The sequence below is a fragment of the Rhinatrema bivittatum genome, chromosome 4 (genome assembly GCF_901001135.1).
Source record: "Rhinatrema bivittatum chromosome 4, aRhiBiv1.1, whole genome shotgun sequence".
NCBI classification, from domain to species: domain Eukaryota; kingdom Metazoa; phylum Chordata; class Amphibia; order Gymnophiona; family Rhinatrematidae; genus Rhinatrema; species Rhinatrema bivittatum.
The window spans coordinates 360,991,921-361,008,666 of NC_042618.1; the positions used below are offsets into that span (position 1 = coordinate 360,991,921).

The 16,746-nt window shown below is 46.8% G+C and overlaps 1 protein-coding gene across 1 annotated transcript in view; it reads left to right on the forward strand.

Annotated features, from left to right (window-relative positions):
- The window catches only part of SLC6A11 (solute carrier family 6 member 11), a 359,320-nt gene that overhangs the window by 20,041 nt on the left and 322,533 nt on the right, over positions 1-16,746 (forward strand).

Genomic DNA, 16,746 nt, shown 5'->3' on the forward strand with positions numbered 1-16,746 from the left:
TATCCTCTAATTAGTAAATACTTTACATTTGTTTAAATAAATATTTGAGAATCACGTGTGAATTATTTTTGTAGGCTTATTATTAAAATCTATTTGTATTCCCTTTGTACACTAAGCAATACTCAGAAGCATATACAAAAATAGTAGGGATGTGCATTCAGAAGAAACGAAATAGGAAATAATGATATTTACAAACCCCCACTTATTTATTTGGGATCTGATGCTGGGCCTGGGCTTGGACTGAGGTTCAGGTGTTGGGCCCAGGCCCTAACCTAGGCCGAGGCCCAAGCATCAGGACCCAACCTCTGGGTCGGGATCCAGTCTCCCAGCTGGGCCTCATAGTCATGCCTAGGCCGAGGTGTCGGGACCAGGCTTCCAAGCCTAGACCTTTTGTAGGGCCTAGGCCAAGGTCATGGCGATCTACTGTATCCTAGGCAAGGCCAAGGCTTTAGCTTGGACCTAGGCCTCATCAGCAGAGTGATCCCCCTGGACCAGGTAAGTGGGCACCGGTGAGGATCCTGGCCCAGGAATTTTTCCAGGTGGGAGGTATGGGTGGAGGGGTTGCGAGGCCTTGGGAGGCCTATTTATTTTTTTCTTTCCATTTTTTTTCAACCATTTTTACTGTTTTATAGGAAGCAATAATAATACCAACAACAATTCTAATGTTCATGTTTCAAAACTCAAAGTTCAAAAAACTCAAATCATCTCAGTTGGTTGAATCAGTAACTGAACAATTACAATCTGTTATATTCACAGAAAAAGTCAACCAATAAAACGCAGACCAATGAAAAAACAAAGGAAAATACAGTCTCAATATGCTTTCTTAAATGAATGAATGAACCCCACCCGCCCTTCCCCTCTATTCTTTTATACCCTAGAAAGTGTAGTTTGTATGGATGGGGATGTATGCATGATACATTTTGACCAAATGGTTAACATTTCTGAAATTTTCTCTGGGGATCGGAAACAAGCTGATGGGTGGGAGCTGCTTTCCATTTTTCATTTTAAACTAAAGAAAATAAATAAACATTAAATGAAATGAAATTTGTGGGAACCCCCCCCCCCCCCCAAATAAAAGAAAATTATTTTTTAGACCTGTACACTCCCAAAAAATAATAATCATCCTGGATCAATTTAACATGTTACAGTTACATCAACCCTTTCTAAAATGTTTTAAGATATTCTCCTACAAATATCCTGAGCTGCTAGGTCAAGTAATCTTGACTCTAGTCCTAGAGAGTTGCAAAAACACTTGGTTTTCAAATTGTCAAGCATGAATATTCATCAGAAGTTTGCATAATCTTGGGTTAAAGAATCAAGGCTAATTTACATATTTTGGATACTTTGTAAATCAAACCTGGCTGCCTTCTAGGGCCAGAATGTTGAAAACTTCTGTTCTAGAAACACAGAAACATAGAAATGACGGCAGAAGAAGACCAAACGGCCCATCCAGACTGCCCAGCAAGTTCCGCACTTTTTTTTTTCTCATACTTATCTGTTACTCTTGGCTCTTAGTAACCTTTTGGTTCTATTTCCCTTCCACCCCCACCATTAATGCATAGAGCAGTGTTGGAGCTGCATCTAAGTGAAATGTCTAGCTTAATTAGTTAGGGGTAGTAACCACCGCAATAAGCAAGCTACACCCATGCTTATTTGTTTACCCAGACTATGTAATTCAGTCCTTGTTGGTTGTCTGTATATAGATCCACTTTTCTTCATTCCCCTTGCCGTTGAAGCAGAGAGTTATGCTGGATATGCATTGAAAGTGAAGTATCAGTCTTTCTCCCCTGCCGTTGAAGCAGAGAGCTATGCTAGATATGCGTGAAATATCAGACTTTATCCCCTGCCGTTGAAGCAGAGAGCTATGCTGGATATGCATTGAAAGTGAAGTATCAGGCTTATTTGGTTTGGGGTATTAACTGCCATAAAAAGCAAGCTACTCTTGCTTTTTTGTGAATGCAAATCTTTTTTTCCACATTCATTCATGTCCTCTAGACTTTATGGATCCACAGTGTTTATCCCACGCCCCTTTGAAGTCTTTCACACTTCTGGTTTTCACCACTTCCTCCGGAAGGGCATTCCAGGCATCCACCACCCTCTCCGTGAAGAAATACTTCCTGACATTGGTTCTGAGTCTTCCTCCCTGGAGCTTCAGCTCGTGACCCCTGGTTCTGCTGATTTTTTTCCGACGGAAAAGGTTTGTCGTTGTCTTTGGATCATTAAAACCTTTCAAGAATCTGAAAGTCTGTATCATATCACCTCAGCTTCTCCTTTCCTCCAGGGTGTACATATTTAGATTCTTCAATATCTCCTCATAAGTCATTTGATGAAGGCCTTCCACCTTTTTGGTCGCCCTTCTCTGGACCGCCTCCATCTTGTCTCTGTCTCTTTGGAGATACGGTCTCCAGAACTGAACACAGAATTCCAGGTGAGGCCTCACCAAGGACCTGTATAAGGGGATAATCACTTCCCTTTTCTTACTCGATATTCCTTTCTCTATGCAGCCCAGCATTCTTCTGGCTTTAGCTATCGCCTTGTCACATTGTTTCGCTGACTTCAGATCATTAGGCACTATCACCACAAGGTCTCTCTCCTGCTCCGTGCACATCAGCCCTTCTCCCCCCATCGAATACAGTTCATTCGGATTTCCATTCCCCATATGCATAACTCTGCACTTCTTGGCATTGAATCTCAGCTGCCATATCTTCGACCACTCTTCCAGTTTCCTTAAATCCCATCTCATTCTCTCCACTCCTTCCAGCGTGTCCACTCTGTTGCAGATCTTAGTGTCATCCGCAAAAAGACAAACCTTACCTTCTATCCCATCTGCAATGTCGTTCACAAAGATATTGAACAGGACCGGTCCTAACACCGATCCTTGCGATACACCACTTAAAACCGCTCTCTCTTCAGAGAGAGTTCCATTTACCATCACACATTGTCTTCTGTCCATCAACCAGTTTGCAATCCAGGCCACCACCTCGGCATTCACTCCTAAGCCTCTCATTTTATTCACCAGTCTCCTGTGCGGGACCGTATCAAAAGCTTTGCTGAAATCCAAGTAGATGACATCGAGTGCTCTTCCTTGATCCAATTCCTTGGCTACCCAGTCAAAAAAGTCAATCAGATTTGTCTGACAGGATCTTCCCCTGGTGAATCCATGCTGCCTCTGGTCCATCAATTCTCCTGACTGTAGATAGTTCACTATTCTCTCTTTCAACAGTGACTTTCAACAGTGAAACTTTCAACAGTGACTCCATTACTTTTCCCACCACCGATAGGTTGCAGACATGTTGGAAAGAGGTTCACAATTAAATTAATGCATCAAATTGACTCTGATAGCATGAACCAATTGGATCCCATTCTATGGGGCCTATTTACTAGGAGGTCCATATCAAAAGCAAAATCTTTAGAAAAGGTTTAAAAACCTGGCTCTTTAAACAAGCTTTTCAGAAAGAGAAGGGTGAATAGAAACCAGGGATGAGCAAAGCACGAACAATAAAACACCCACACACACTGCTGTATTCACTAAATGTGTAGTTTTTTGTTTTTTTTTAAGGACAGTCTCAATTTTAAAGTTAATTCTGTAATCAAAACCGAGATAGAGAGACCTGGACAAGATTCATTACATTTAACATTTAATATTGATCACTAACTATGTTACCGAACCTTATGGCACTTTTGTAATTGGATAAATTGCAGCATTATTACTTTTATGTGCCTTAATGTAAACCGTTGTGACGGTCCCCACCAAATGACAGTATAGAAAAGACTTAAATATAAATAAATAAATAAATGTAGCTGGTTAAGTGGTTTAGTGGCAAAAAACGAAGTGACACATGGGCCTGTGGTCAGATTTCCATACTCAATGTATAAAAAAAATTGGACCTTGCTGGGCTGAGCCTACCCCCTTCCCAGTTTGGCAAAAAGAATAAATCAAGTTCCCCTCCCTCTCCACCCTGACCTCACCCAGCAGCGTTGCAAACCCTTTTCTTATGCCAGGATTGCAGTACACTCCTACCATAATCCTGGTGGCTTTCAGCATTGCTGTGACAGACACTGGAAGTGCAAACTACTAGCAATGCTATTCTGACAGATGCACTGGTAGCCTAATACCCAATCTAACGATTGGGTATTAGGGGGTAGCACTGGCCATCTCTTGCTATGCCATAGCGATGCTATGAGAAATGCATCAGTACTTTATGCAGATGAGTGATTATCTTTACCTGAAAACCAAATAAGACCCACTCAGGAACATAGGGTGTGTGTTATAGAAATTTACTTTTCTGAAATCCAAATACATTAGGGAGTAGATTTTTAAAAACTACGCCCGCGCCTACTTTTGTTTGCGCGACTGGCACAAACAAAAGTACGCCAGATTTTAATAGATAAGCGTGTAGCCGCGTGTATCTTTTAAAATCCTGGGTCAGCGCGCGCAAGGCTGCACAAAATCGGCAGCCTGTGCGCGCCGAGCCGCGCAGCCTGCCTCCGTTTCCTCCGAGGCTGCTCCAAAATCAGAGCGGCCTCGGAGGGAACTTCTCTTCCCTGCACCTTCTCCTCCCTTCCCCTACCTAACCCACCCCCCCAGCCCTATCTAAACCCCCCCTACCTTTGTTGGAAAAGTTACACCTACCCGAGGCAGGCGTAAATTGCGCGCGCCGGGCCGGCCCCCAATTGCGCGGCCTCCGGGGGCTGGTCCGGAGGCTGCGGCCACATCCCTGGAACGTCCCTGGGCCGGCACCATGCCCACCGGAACGCCCCCGAACATCGCACCACCCCCCCGACATGCCCCCCGACACTCCCCCCTAGCAAAGCCCCGGGACTTATGCTCGTCCTGGTGCTTGCGCGCGCTGCCGAGCCTATTCAACATAGGCTTGGTGCACGCAGGGGGAGGTTGGGGCAGGTTTTCGGGAAGGTATGTGCGTAACCCTTTGAAAATCTGCCCCTAGGTGTAGTGTACATGAATTTCAGCATTGCCTTTTACACAGTTCCACATAGGTGACTTATACACAAATTGAGCACCCTAGTTATGGGCCCTAAAGTGAATGACTGGGTTAGAAACTGGTTGATTGGGAGGTGACAAAACAGTGGTAAATGGAGCTTATTCTGAAGAATGGAGCTGTCAATGATGTGCTGCAGGGATTGATACTAGGTCCAGTTCTATTCAACGTTGTCAAAATTAATATTGTAGAAAAGCTGACAGTTAAGGTTTGCTTATTTTGCAGATGATACCAAAATTTGCAACAGGGAAAATGCCCTGGAAGGTATGGAAAATATAAGGAAGGATCTAGTGAAGCTTGAGGAATGGTCTAAATTCTGACATCTAAGGTTAAATGTTAAAAAAAAAAAAAATAAAAAAAATGCAAGGTTATGCATTTGAGTTATAAAAAGGCAAGGGACCAATACAGTTATTCAGTATCAGCAGTAGGGATGTGCAGAGGGACGCCATACGTTGCATTCGGGATTCGTATTCGTCGGGGGCAGATACGTTGCATTCGGCAAGGGGGCCACCGATACGTTCATGCGTTAATTCTTATTCATTCCCTGGCTAAAATTGAATTAAATACAACCCCCCCCCACCCTCCTGATCCCCCCCAAGACTTACCAAAACTCCCTGGTGATCCAGCGGGGGGTCCGGGAGCCATCTCCTGCACTCACGCCCTCGGCTGCACCATTGCTCCTACCATGTGACAGGGGCTGACCAATGGCACCGGTAGCCCCTGTGACATAGTAAGGGCAAAGGCTATCGGTGCCATTTTGAATACCAGCAGCTGAGGGCGTGAGTGCAGGAGAAGGCTCCCGGACCCCCCGCTGGACCACCAGGGAGTTTTGGTAAGTCTTGGGGGGGGGGAGTCAGGAGGGTGGGGAGTTTGTTTAAATTCGCTCCTTTAGACGGCTGAATAATTCGGCGAAGATTCATTGTATTCGTGGGGAATCACGATACGTTTCGCTTTCTCACGAATACAACGAATATGGCCCTATACTTTGCAGATTACCAATATGTAGGAAATGAATGCACACCCCTAATCAGCAGTGAGGTTCATCTGTGCACAGAACAAGAGTGTGGAGGTGATAAACTCTGATGCTCTTAAAGTGACCAAACAGGTAGAAAAGGTAGTGTTGAAAACCAGATGGCTGGAAGAGGAATAACCAGCAGTAAAAAAGTGATAATGCCTCTGTATAAGACTCTGGTGAGACTTCATGTGGAGTATTGTGCACAATCATGGAGACAAAACCTTCAAATTAGTCCAGAGGGTAACTACTAAAATGGTCAATGGTCTTCATCATAAAGCATATGGGGACAGATTTAAAAATCTAAACATGTATACCCTAGATGAAAGGAGGGAAAGGAGAGATATGATAGAGACATTTAAATACCTTCAAAGATTAAGTGCATAGGAGGCAGCCTTCTTTCATCAGAAAGGAAGTTCTAGAACAAGGGGTCATGAGATGAGGGTAAAAGAGGTAATATCAGGAGTAATCTGAAATATTCTTCATGGAGAGAGGATGGTGGACACATAGAAGTCTCCCAATGGAGGTGGTAGAGATAGGGAATGTTTTGGAGTTCATGAAAGCATAAGACAAGCACAAAGTGTTATCTGTGGACCCTTGGCCCGGAACGAAGTCACCCACCTGGGGAATCTGGTGCCCTTCGTCACCGGAAGGCGGACTCCAGAAGAACTGCTCAGTATCGCCGGAGAAGAATCCCGCCGGGAGATAACGTCCCAACCAGACCACGGAACAGTGCCCGGCAGGAGAGTCCCAATCCAACCCGGATCTAGGCAAGCAGCAGATAAGCACAGTCCAATCCGGTCCGGGTCTAGGCAGGCAGCAGGCGAGGCAAAGTCCAATCCGGTCCGGGTCTAGGCAGGCAACAGGCAAAGCAAAGTCCAGTCCGGTCCGGGTCTGGGCAGGCAGCAGGCAATGCAGAGTCCAATCCGGTCCGGGTCTAGGTAGGCAGCAGTCGAGGCAAAGTCCAATCCGGTCCGGGTCTAGGTAGGCAGCAGGCAAGGCGAAGTCCAATCCGATCCGGGTCTAGGCAGGCAGAAGGCAAAGCAGAGTCCAATCCGGTCCGGGTCTAGGCAGGCAGCAGGCAAGGCAAAGTCCAATCCGAGCCGGGTCTAGGCAGGCAGAAGGCAAAGCAGAGTCCAATCCGGTCCGGGTCTAGGCAGGCAGCAGGCAAGGCAAAGTCCAATCCGATCCGGGTCTAGGCAGGCAGAAGGCAAAGCAGAGTCAGGTCCAAAGCACAGCACAGGTCACAAGCACGGCAGGAAACCTATTGAAAGGCGATCAGCAGCCCACTGAGTCGCCTTTAAATCCCCCGCCTATGCTGACGTCATCTTCCGGGGACGGCCCCTCCTTCTTGCCTCAGCCCCTACAAGGGGCGGAGCTCTCCCTCCGACTGCCGCTGCTGCTGCTGGGGAAGGTGCCATTTTCATCCCGCGACCGGAGCGCTGTGACCCGCGCCTCGAGGGGATCGGAACCGGGCCGCTGATGAAGGTAGGGGGGTCGGATCGCGTAGGGACGCGATCGGGAACCACAACAGTACCCCCCGTCTTACGCCCCCTCCTGGAGGGACCAGGTTTCTCCGGATGGGCGAGATGAAAGCGAAGAAGCAAAGTCTTATCCAGTATATTGGCCCGCGGTTCCCAGGAGTTCTCCTCCGGGCCGAACCCCTCCCAGGCAAGAAGATACTCCCATCTCCGATGATGGCGACGACAATCGAGGACCTCCCGAACCTGGTAGATGGCGTCCTCCGCAGACTCGACAGCGGAATCCTGGCGAGGAGTCGCATGAAACGGGGAGGTAAGTACAGGCTTCAGAAGGGAAACATGAAAGGAATCGTGGATCCGGAGAGTCCGAGGAAGCCGAAGGCGGTAGGTAACAGGACCCAGGCGGTCCCGGACAAGGAAGGGACCGATGAATCGGGGAGCAAGTCGCATGGACGGGACCCGGAGGCGTAGATGACGAGTAGAGAGCCAAACCCTGTCCCCAGATAGGAACTGTGGAGCAGGCCGGCGATGCTTATCCGCCATCCGTTTGGCAGCGGCGGCTGCCTTGAGAAGGTGCCGATTAGTGGCCTCCCACAGATCGTGAAGCCGCTGAGCGGAAAGTTGAGCAGCAGGAGAAGCCACCGGAACCGGGAGTGGAAGAGGAGGCCTAGGTTGTTTCCCAAAAACAATCAGGAAAGGAGACTCTCCAGTAGCGGAATTTACATGAGAGTTGTGGGAAAATTCGGCCCACGACAGGAGACCGGCCCAATCATCCTGACGATGGTTAACAAAGAGGCGTAAGAACAATTTCAAACCTCTATTGACACGTTCAGCCTGACCGTTCGCCTGAGGATGAAACGCGGTGGTAAAGTCCAGATGGATACCGAACTTCGTGCAAAGCGCGCCCCAGAATCGGGCCGTAAACTGCGGACCCCTGTCCGAAGCGATGTGGAGCGGAAGTCCATGAAGACGGAAGATATGAGATGCAAAGAGATCCGCCAATTCGGGAGCAGAGGGCAATTTGGGTAACGGAGTAAAGTGAGCCATTTTGGAAAAGCGGTCTACCACGACCCAAATAACCTGATGCCCGCCAGAAGGAGGTAAATCGACCACAAAGTCCGTGGAAATGTGAGTCCAAGGTTCGAGAGGAGGGGAAAGGGGCTGGAGAAGTCCCCAGGGCCGACCTGGCAACGGCTTCTGCTGAGCACATTTAGGACAGGAGGAAACATAAGCCCGTACATCCTCCTTCATTTGGGGCCACCAGTAATACCGTGCTAACAATTCCCAGGTGCGTTGACGGCCGGGGTGACCAGCCGTAAGGGAGTCGTGAGCCCAAGATAGTACCTTGGGGCGAAGTCGGAGGGGAACCACCGTCTTCCCGGAGGGTGCTGTGCTGGTGACTGCCAGTAGCAGTTTGGCGGGATCAATGACATGATTGAGAGTTTCAGGAAGATCCTCCACCTCAAAAGATCGGGAGAGAGCATCAGCCCGTCCATTCTTGGCAGCGGGACGAAAACGGAGGACAAAATCAAAACGGGAGAAAAACAGTGACCATCGTGCCTGGCGAGGATTGAGGCGTTGAGCCTTATTAAGATATTCTAAGTTTTTATGGTCGGTATAGACCGTGATGGTGTGTTGGGCACCCTCCAACCACTGTCTCCATGCGTCGAAGGCCATCTTGATGGCCAGCAATTCCTTATCTCCTATTCCATAATTCTTCTCCGCTGGAGAAAACTTCCGAGAGAAGAAGGAGCAGGGCAGTAATGTTCCTCGGGTAGAGTGTTGACTTAGGACAGCACCGACCGCTACATCGGAGGCATCCACCTCTACGATAAACGGACGATTCGGATCCGGATGGTGCAGGCAAGGTTTTTCCAAGAAGGCCATTTTCAATTTTTGAAATGCTTGTAGTGCCTCTTGAGGCCACCGTTTGGTGTCAGCTCCTTTCTTGGTTAACGCGGTAATGGGTGCCACAATGTGGGAATAATGAGGTATAAAATTTCGATAGAAATTGGAAAACCCCAGGAACCGCTGTATGGCCCGCAGTCCCTTGGGCTGTGGCCAATCTTGAATACAGGCCACCTTCTCCGGATCCATCAGGAAACCAGTGGTGGATACAATAAATCCCAGGAAAGGAATGGACTGTTGGTCGAAGAGACATTTCTCCAATTTGGCAAACAGGTGATTCTCTCTTAATCGCTGAAGAACCAGCTTAACATCTCTGCGATGTGTATCCAAGTCTTTAGAAAAAATGAGAATGTCGTCCAGATAAATGATCACTTGTTTATACAACATGTCCCGAAACACCTCGTTCATCAGGTTTTGGAAAACCGCAGGTGCGTTACACAGGCCGAAAGGCATTACAAGGTATTCATAATGGCCGTTGCGGGTATTGAAAGCGGTCTTCCACTCATCACCTGGCTTGATTCGAACCAGGTTATAGGCACCGCGTAGATCGAGTTTTGAAAATATCTGGGCTCCATGCAGTTGATCCAGTAACTCGGGTATCAAGGGTAACGGATAACGATCCTTGCGAGTTATAGCATTAAGTCCTCTGTAATCTATGCATGGTCTTAGAGACCCGTCCTTCTTCTTAACGAAAAAGAATCCTGCCCCAGCAGGAGATGTAGAGGGTCGAATAAACCCCCGTGCCAGATTATCTTCAATATATTCAGCCATAGCTTGGGACTCCGGTGCTGAAAGCGGGTAAGTCCTCCCTCTAGGTGGGATAGCATTAGGTAATAAATTGATCGCACAGTCGAATCTTCGGTGGCAGGGAAGAATCTCGGCATTCTCTTTGGAAAAGACGTCCATGAATTCGGAGTAGTGATGCGGTAATCCAATCTTGGTAGTGGTTAACGGTAAACCTGGGTGGGGTGACCAGTGAATGCAGGACCCTTGACATTCTGGACCCCAGGCTGCAATCTGCAGAGTCCTCCAATCCATGATGGGAGAGTGTTTTTGAAGCCAGGGTAGTCCTAAGACCACGGGATGGACTGCTTTTCCTAAAATAAAGAAAGATATCTCTTCTGTGTGTAGAATGCCAGTGTGGAGCACAATGGGGGTGGTCATACAGGAAACTTGTCCCGGCAAATTCTCCCCTTGGATGGAGGAGATAAATAGTGGAACTTTACAGGGCTGTGTGGGAATCTGAAGTTGATGAACTAGTTTACCCAAAATAAAATTCCCTCCTGCTCCGGAATCAACCAATGCTTGTGTAGTAAATGTCCCATGTCCTCCGCGTATGGTAACAGGAACCACGAACTGAGGAGCTGGATCTCCCCCTAGGGTCTGCTCCTCCGAGATACCTAGGATCGGAAGTTTCCCGGACGCTCGGGACATTGAGCGAGAAGATGGCCCTTGTTACCGCAGTATAAACAGAGACCCATTCTCCTCCGGCGTTGTTTTTCTTCAGGCGTTAGCCGACTCCTTCCGAGCTGCATGGGTTCTTCATTGGCGGTAGTAGAACTCTCCGTGGCGGTGGAAGGCACCAAGGGACGCGAGAAGTGAGGAGCCAAGGGTGCCAGTCGGCGAGGAGGTCTGGCCTCTTTGGCCCGTTGTAAAATCCTACGATCAATACGACCCGCCAAATCAATCAGTGCGTCCAAGTCCTCAGGAAGGTCGCGTCCCGCCAGTTCATCTTTATACGTGGCGACAGTCCCTCCAGGAAAATGCCTCGGAGGCAGTCCGATTGCCATCCTAATTCAGAGGCTAAGGTGCGGAAAGTGATTGCAAAGTCAGCCAAAGTTCCTGTTCCTTGACGCAAATTAAGGAGTTCTGAAGACGCGGTTGAAAGTCTTCCGGGTTCGTCGAACACTTGTCGGAAGGTAGATACGAACCTAGTCAAGTCGTTTAGTATCGCATCTCCTCTCTCCCAGATGGGTGATGCCCACGCCATGGCCTTCCCGTCTAGTAAAGAGATGATGAAAGACGTCTTTGTTCGATCGTTGGGGAACTGGATCTCTTGCAAGGAGAAACGAATAAAACATTGATTGAGAAATCCTCGACATTTTGTAGCCTCTCCTGAGAACCGAGGAGGTGCTGGTAAATGAGAGACAGATGCTGAGGCACTGGGTGGTGGAGTTGGTGGTGCTGCCGCTACCGCTCCCTGGGGAGCCTCTAGCCGTCGGACTAGTCTGTCTACGGTTGCCGTTAAAGCCTCCAGACTTAGTTGCTGCTGTTGTTGATGTTGTCGCTGCTGCATTAGTTGTTGAGCGAGTCCAGGAATTGCCTGAAGACCGGACAAGTCCACCGGGTCCATGGCCTTTCAATCTGTTATCTGTGGACCCTTGGCCCGGAACGAAGTCACCCACCTGGGGAATCTGGTGCCCTTCGTCACCGGAAGGCGGACTCCAGAAGAACTGCTCAGTATCGCCGGAGAAGAATCCCGCCGGGAGATAACGTCCCAACCAGACCACGGAACAGTGCCCGGCAGGAGAGTCCCAATCCAACCCGGATCTAGGCAAGCAGCAGATAAGCACAGTCCAATCCGGTCCGGGTCTAGGCAGGCAGCAGGCGAGGCAAAGTCCAATCCGGTCCGGGTCTAGGCAGGCAACAGGCAAAGCAAAGTCCAGTCCGGTCCGGGTCTGGGCAGGCAGCAGGCAATGCAGAGTCCAATCCGGTCCGGGTCTAGGTAGGCAGCAGTCGAGGCAAAGTCCAATCCGGTCCGGGTCTAGGTAGGCAGCAGGCAAGGCGAAGTCCAATCCGATCCGGGTCTAGGCAGGCAGAAGGCAAAGCAGAGTCCAATCCGGTCCGGGTCTAGGCAGGCAGCAGGCAAGGCAAAGTCCAATCCGATCCGGGTCTAGGCAGGCAGAAGGCAAAGCAGAGTCCAATCCGGTCCGGGTCTAGGCAGGCAGCAGGCAAGGCAAAGTCCAATCCGATCCGGGTCTAGGCAGGCAGAAGGCAAAGCAGAGTCAGGTCCAAAGCACAGCACAGGTCACAAGCACGGCAGGAAACCTATTGAAAGGCGATCAGCAGCCCACTGAGTCGCCTTTAAATCCCCCGCCTATGCTGACGTCATCTTCCGGGGACGGCCCCTCCTTCTTGCCTCAGCCCCTACAAGGGGCGGAGCTCTCCCTCCGACTGCCGCTGCTGCTGCTGGGGAAGGTGCCATTTTCATCCCGCGACCGGAGCGCTGTGACCCGCGCCTCGAGGGGATCGGAACCGGGCCGCTGATGAAGGTAGGGGGGTCGGATCGCGTAGGGACGCGATCGGGAACCACAACACAAAGGATCTCTAAGTGAGAGGAAAGGTTTGCAAAGCTAAGCAGGAGTTGGGATGAGCAGATTTAATAAGCCAAACCATATGGTCTTTTTCTGTCACTTAAGAACATAAATTTTGCCATGCTGGGTCTGACCAAATGTACATCATGCCCAGCATCCTGCTCCAACAGTAGCCAATCCAGGTCATAAGTACCTGGCAGGATTCCTAATTTCAATAGATTCCATGCTGCTTATCACAGGGATAAACAGTGAATTTCTGCAACTCCATCTTAATAATTATTTATGGATGTTTCTTCCAGGAACTTGTACAAACTTTTTTTAAACCCAGCTTTTACCACATCCTCCAGCAATGAAATCCAGAGTTTAATTATGCATTGAGTAAACAAGTATTGTCTCCTATTTGTCTTAAACATATCACCTAGTAAATTCATCTTATGTCCCCTAGTTTTTGTACTTTTTGATAAGGTAAACAGCCAATTTATGTTCATCTATTCATTTCCATTCAATATTTTATAGACCTCTATTGTTTCTTCTCTAAGCTGCAAAGCCCTAACCTCTTTAGCCTTTCCTCACAGGGGATTTGTTCCATCTCCTTTATCATTTTGGTTGCCCTTCTCTGTAACTGTTTCAATTCCACTATGTCTTTTTTGAGATGCGGTGACCAGAACTGCACACAATACAAGATGAGGCCACACCATGGAGCGATACAAAGGCATTATGATATTCTCTGTTTTATTGTCCGTTCTTTTCCTATAATTCCTAGCATTCTATCTGCTTTCTCGCCATCATTGCCCACTGGGCAAAGGGTTTCTATATATTATCCACAATGGCACCTAGATCTTTTTCCTGGTGGTGACTACCAAAGTTCTGTGTTTCTATCTGTCAATTTCCTCCTCCTCCTTATTTATTTATTTACTTTTTATTTTGTAACCCGCAAAATCTCCATATTTCAGTGGGGTTACAATATACAAATACAAAATTAAAATATTAACATACCATTAAAATACAAAACATATAGGATTCCAGCTCAATTGAAACATGGGCTACAGTGCATGAGCCTTCATTCACAAAGCCAGGGTTTTCTCCCTATTGTATTTAGGAATGTGAATCGGGTGCCCAATCGTTCACGCTTTCGGGATCGTCTGACCATGGGAAAAAAATTGTTTTCCTGTGTTTCCCCGGGGTTTTTTTTAGTGAAAAATCGTTTTTCGGGTTAGCGAGCACTAACAAAAATAGCAAAAAATAACAAAAAGTAACAAAAATTATTTTTATGAAAAATCGGGGGTAAAATTGATCGTTTCTTTCTTTTAACCGATTTCTAACAAATTTAGAAATATCGTATGATATTTCAATTCGTTAGAAAAATGATTCACATCCCTAATTGTATTTTCTCTTCCAATTCTGTCCAGCCATTGGAGTGATAGCCCTCAGCCAGGGTTCACAAACTACAGTTTATTCTGCAATTCAGCTAATGTGGACTTAACTCTGGCCACAAAATATTCTTATTGAGAGAAGACTGGGACTCCCTCCTTCAATGTAGGGGCTATGAATGTTGCTTCTGGAGAGCAGCAGCCAGGCCTGGGAATCAAACTTTGGTCCTCTGTATGGTACAGCACTGCCACTGAGCCACCACTCCAGTTCCATACCCTGTTTGTGAAACTAACTTCCTCTAGTGCTGCAGCTAGTTGGAGAATATATAAGCTATTAAAGATATGGCTATTCATATTAAATTAGTTTTGGCTGCTTCAGTTCTATGGGTTTAGGGGGTATCTGTATGCACTATTTGATATGCAAAACATTTTGTACAGGAGCTGGAATGAAGCATTATGATCTTTTCATCCAGCATTTATTTTATGTGGATTGCTGATTGTTTTGTATTTGTATTTATTGTATTATGTTATGAATGTTAATTTAATATTGCACCACACCTGAGTGCCTTTGGGAAATGCCATGTATCAAAAGTTTTAAATAAATAAAAGGTGAATTTTGAAATTGGCACACAGGTGCATATGTGCGAGCATTTTTTGGCTTGTACCCAGGGATATGGCTATTTTATAACATGCATTGTATGTGCATGCATATTATAAAATAGCCTGGATGCATGCACAAGTGCGGCCTATTTTATGTGGCATGTGCCTGTGTGCTCAAAAGCTGCTTCTACCACATAAGTGGGGAAATTTTAAAAGGGATATGTGCTGACGCATTTGCCAGTTATACCAATTCATTTAGCCTGTACACCCCCCAGTAACTCCATTAAATCAAAATAGTGCAGACTAAATGAAAAATAAAAAAACCAAAATGTTGTGAATTTTATCATTTTAGTTTAGAAGCAATATGAAATGAAATAGGCAATGTCATTGACACTGACTATGTTGTTAAAATGAAAGCACATCCCTAGTGTACACTGATGTGGTGATTACTTTTGTGAGTCAAGCCCATCACCATGGAAGCAATTAGAGTACAAATACTGAAATAGATATGTTTTATTTATTTTGCATTAGAGTTTGGATTTTTTTTAGATTGAATTACTTGTTTTTTTCCAAATCTAAGCTCTAGATGAGTTGTAACAAGTACTATATTAATTTCCCTTTAGTTATTTGTTAACCAAATGTTAGTTTTTAAAAGGTGTTTTACCTTTAACATTCAAAGAATTTGACTTGAAAGTAACATGTTGGTAAAGAGTAGGGATATACATTTGCATGATCCAAATGGTAAAAGTGCAATGGATGAGTTTATTTTCGATTCGGTTCATTGCAACTGTACTGAACGTTGACTCATTCCAAAAATGTCAAAAATTCTTTTGATCAAGCATTTTGGCAAATGACCTAATATTGTAGCACAATACACTGAAACACTGTGTTTTACTGACATAGGCCTAGATTTTCTAACGTACCACGGTGTCGTGAGTCGCGCGGTACAGGGGGGGCAGGGGGGCGAAGCGGGGGGCGGGCCTGTGATACCCGGCATCGATCGCACCTCCACAGTGCGATCGCTGCCGCTTTCGCACCCAATAGCGCCATCGTAAAAGGTGGTGCTATTGTGCGCGAAATTGGAAGCGAAAAGGCTCCTTGCCTTTTCGCCGTCCACGCTGTCTTTGCGGCGTCCGCCCCGTCTCCTCCTCTTCCAGGGCAGACGCCGCCCCGACACCACTCCTTTTTAGCTATTGCACGCGAAAAGGGACTTTTCACGTGTGAAGCGTCCCTTTTCGTGTGTGCTAGCTTTAGAAAATGACCCCCATAGTGTACCTTTTTTATTCCCCATGCTTTCCTTAATCTTCCTTTTTGGACTATTTCCCTTAGTTTTAAAATCCTGGCATGCGCCAAAACTGGGAGATAAGCGCATGTTGGACCTGCACGCTGAGTGGATTTTAAAGGCTGCCGGAGGACGCGCGCAATTGCCACTACGTGCACAAATGAAAAGTTCCAAAAAAGGGGTTGGGCACATTTCACATTGAAATCTGCGCATCAATACGTATTTGCACAGGCGCGTGCACCAGAGTCTCCTGCCTTGTAACTTTACTTCTGCTATGGCTGACGTACAAGTTATTAAATAAAGACAAATAGATCGGGGTTTTAAGTGTCAGGGCTAATAGGACAGAGGGGTTTGTTTTGGAAGTCCTATTGCTTTCCTGGACAAACTGGGATTGAACTGGTAAAACTGGTAATGGCATCGGTGCACTTGTCTTTTAAAATCCCCCACTTATTCGGTAGAAGTTGGATTTGTGTCGTGTTTCGCAGATAGCTGCATCTTTGCAGCATTTAAATCTTGCCTGGTCATCTTTGCTATAAAATACACTCTTGTTAAAGACCTCTGGTCGTCCCTGTCCCGTCCAACACAGCTATCCACAAAACAGAGCCTGTGTTGGGGGACCTATTATGGAATACAAATTGTAATCATTGAGCTTATTTCACATGTTTACATGCTTGCTGTCTCTACACCAGAATATCAACTCCTTCTTAAGTTTACATTAAAAATATTCTGAAGATGTTTGCTACTTGATTGAAGTTTGTGGCAAATCAGAAATTTATTAT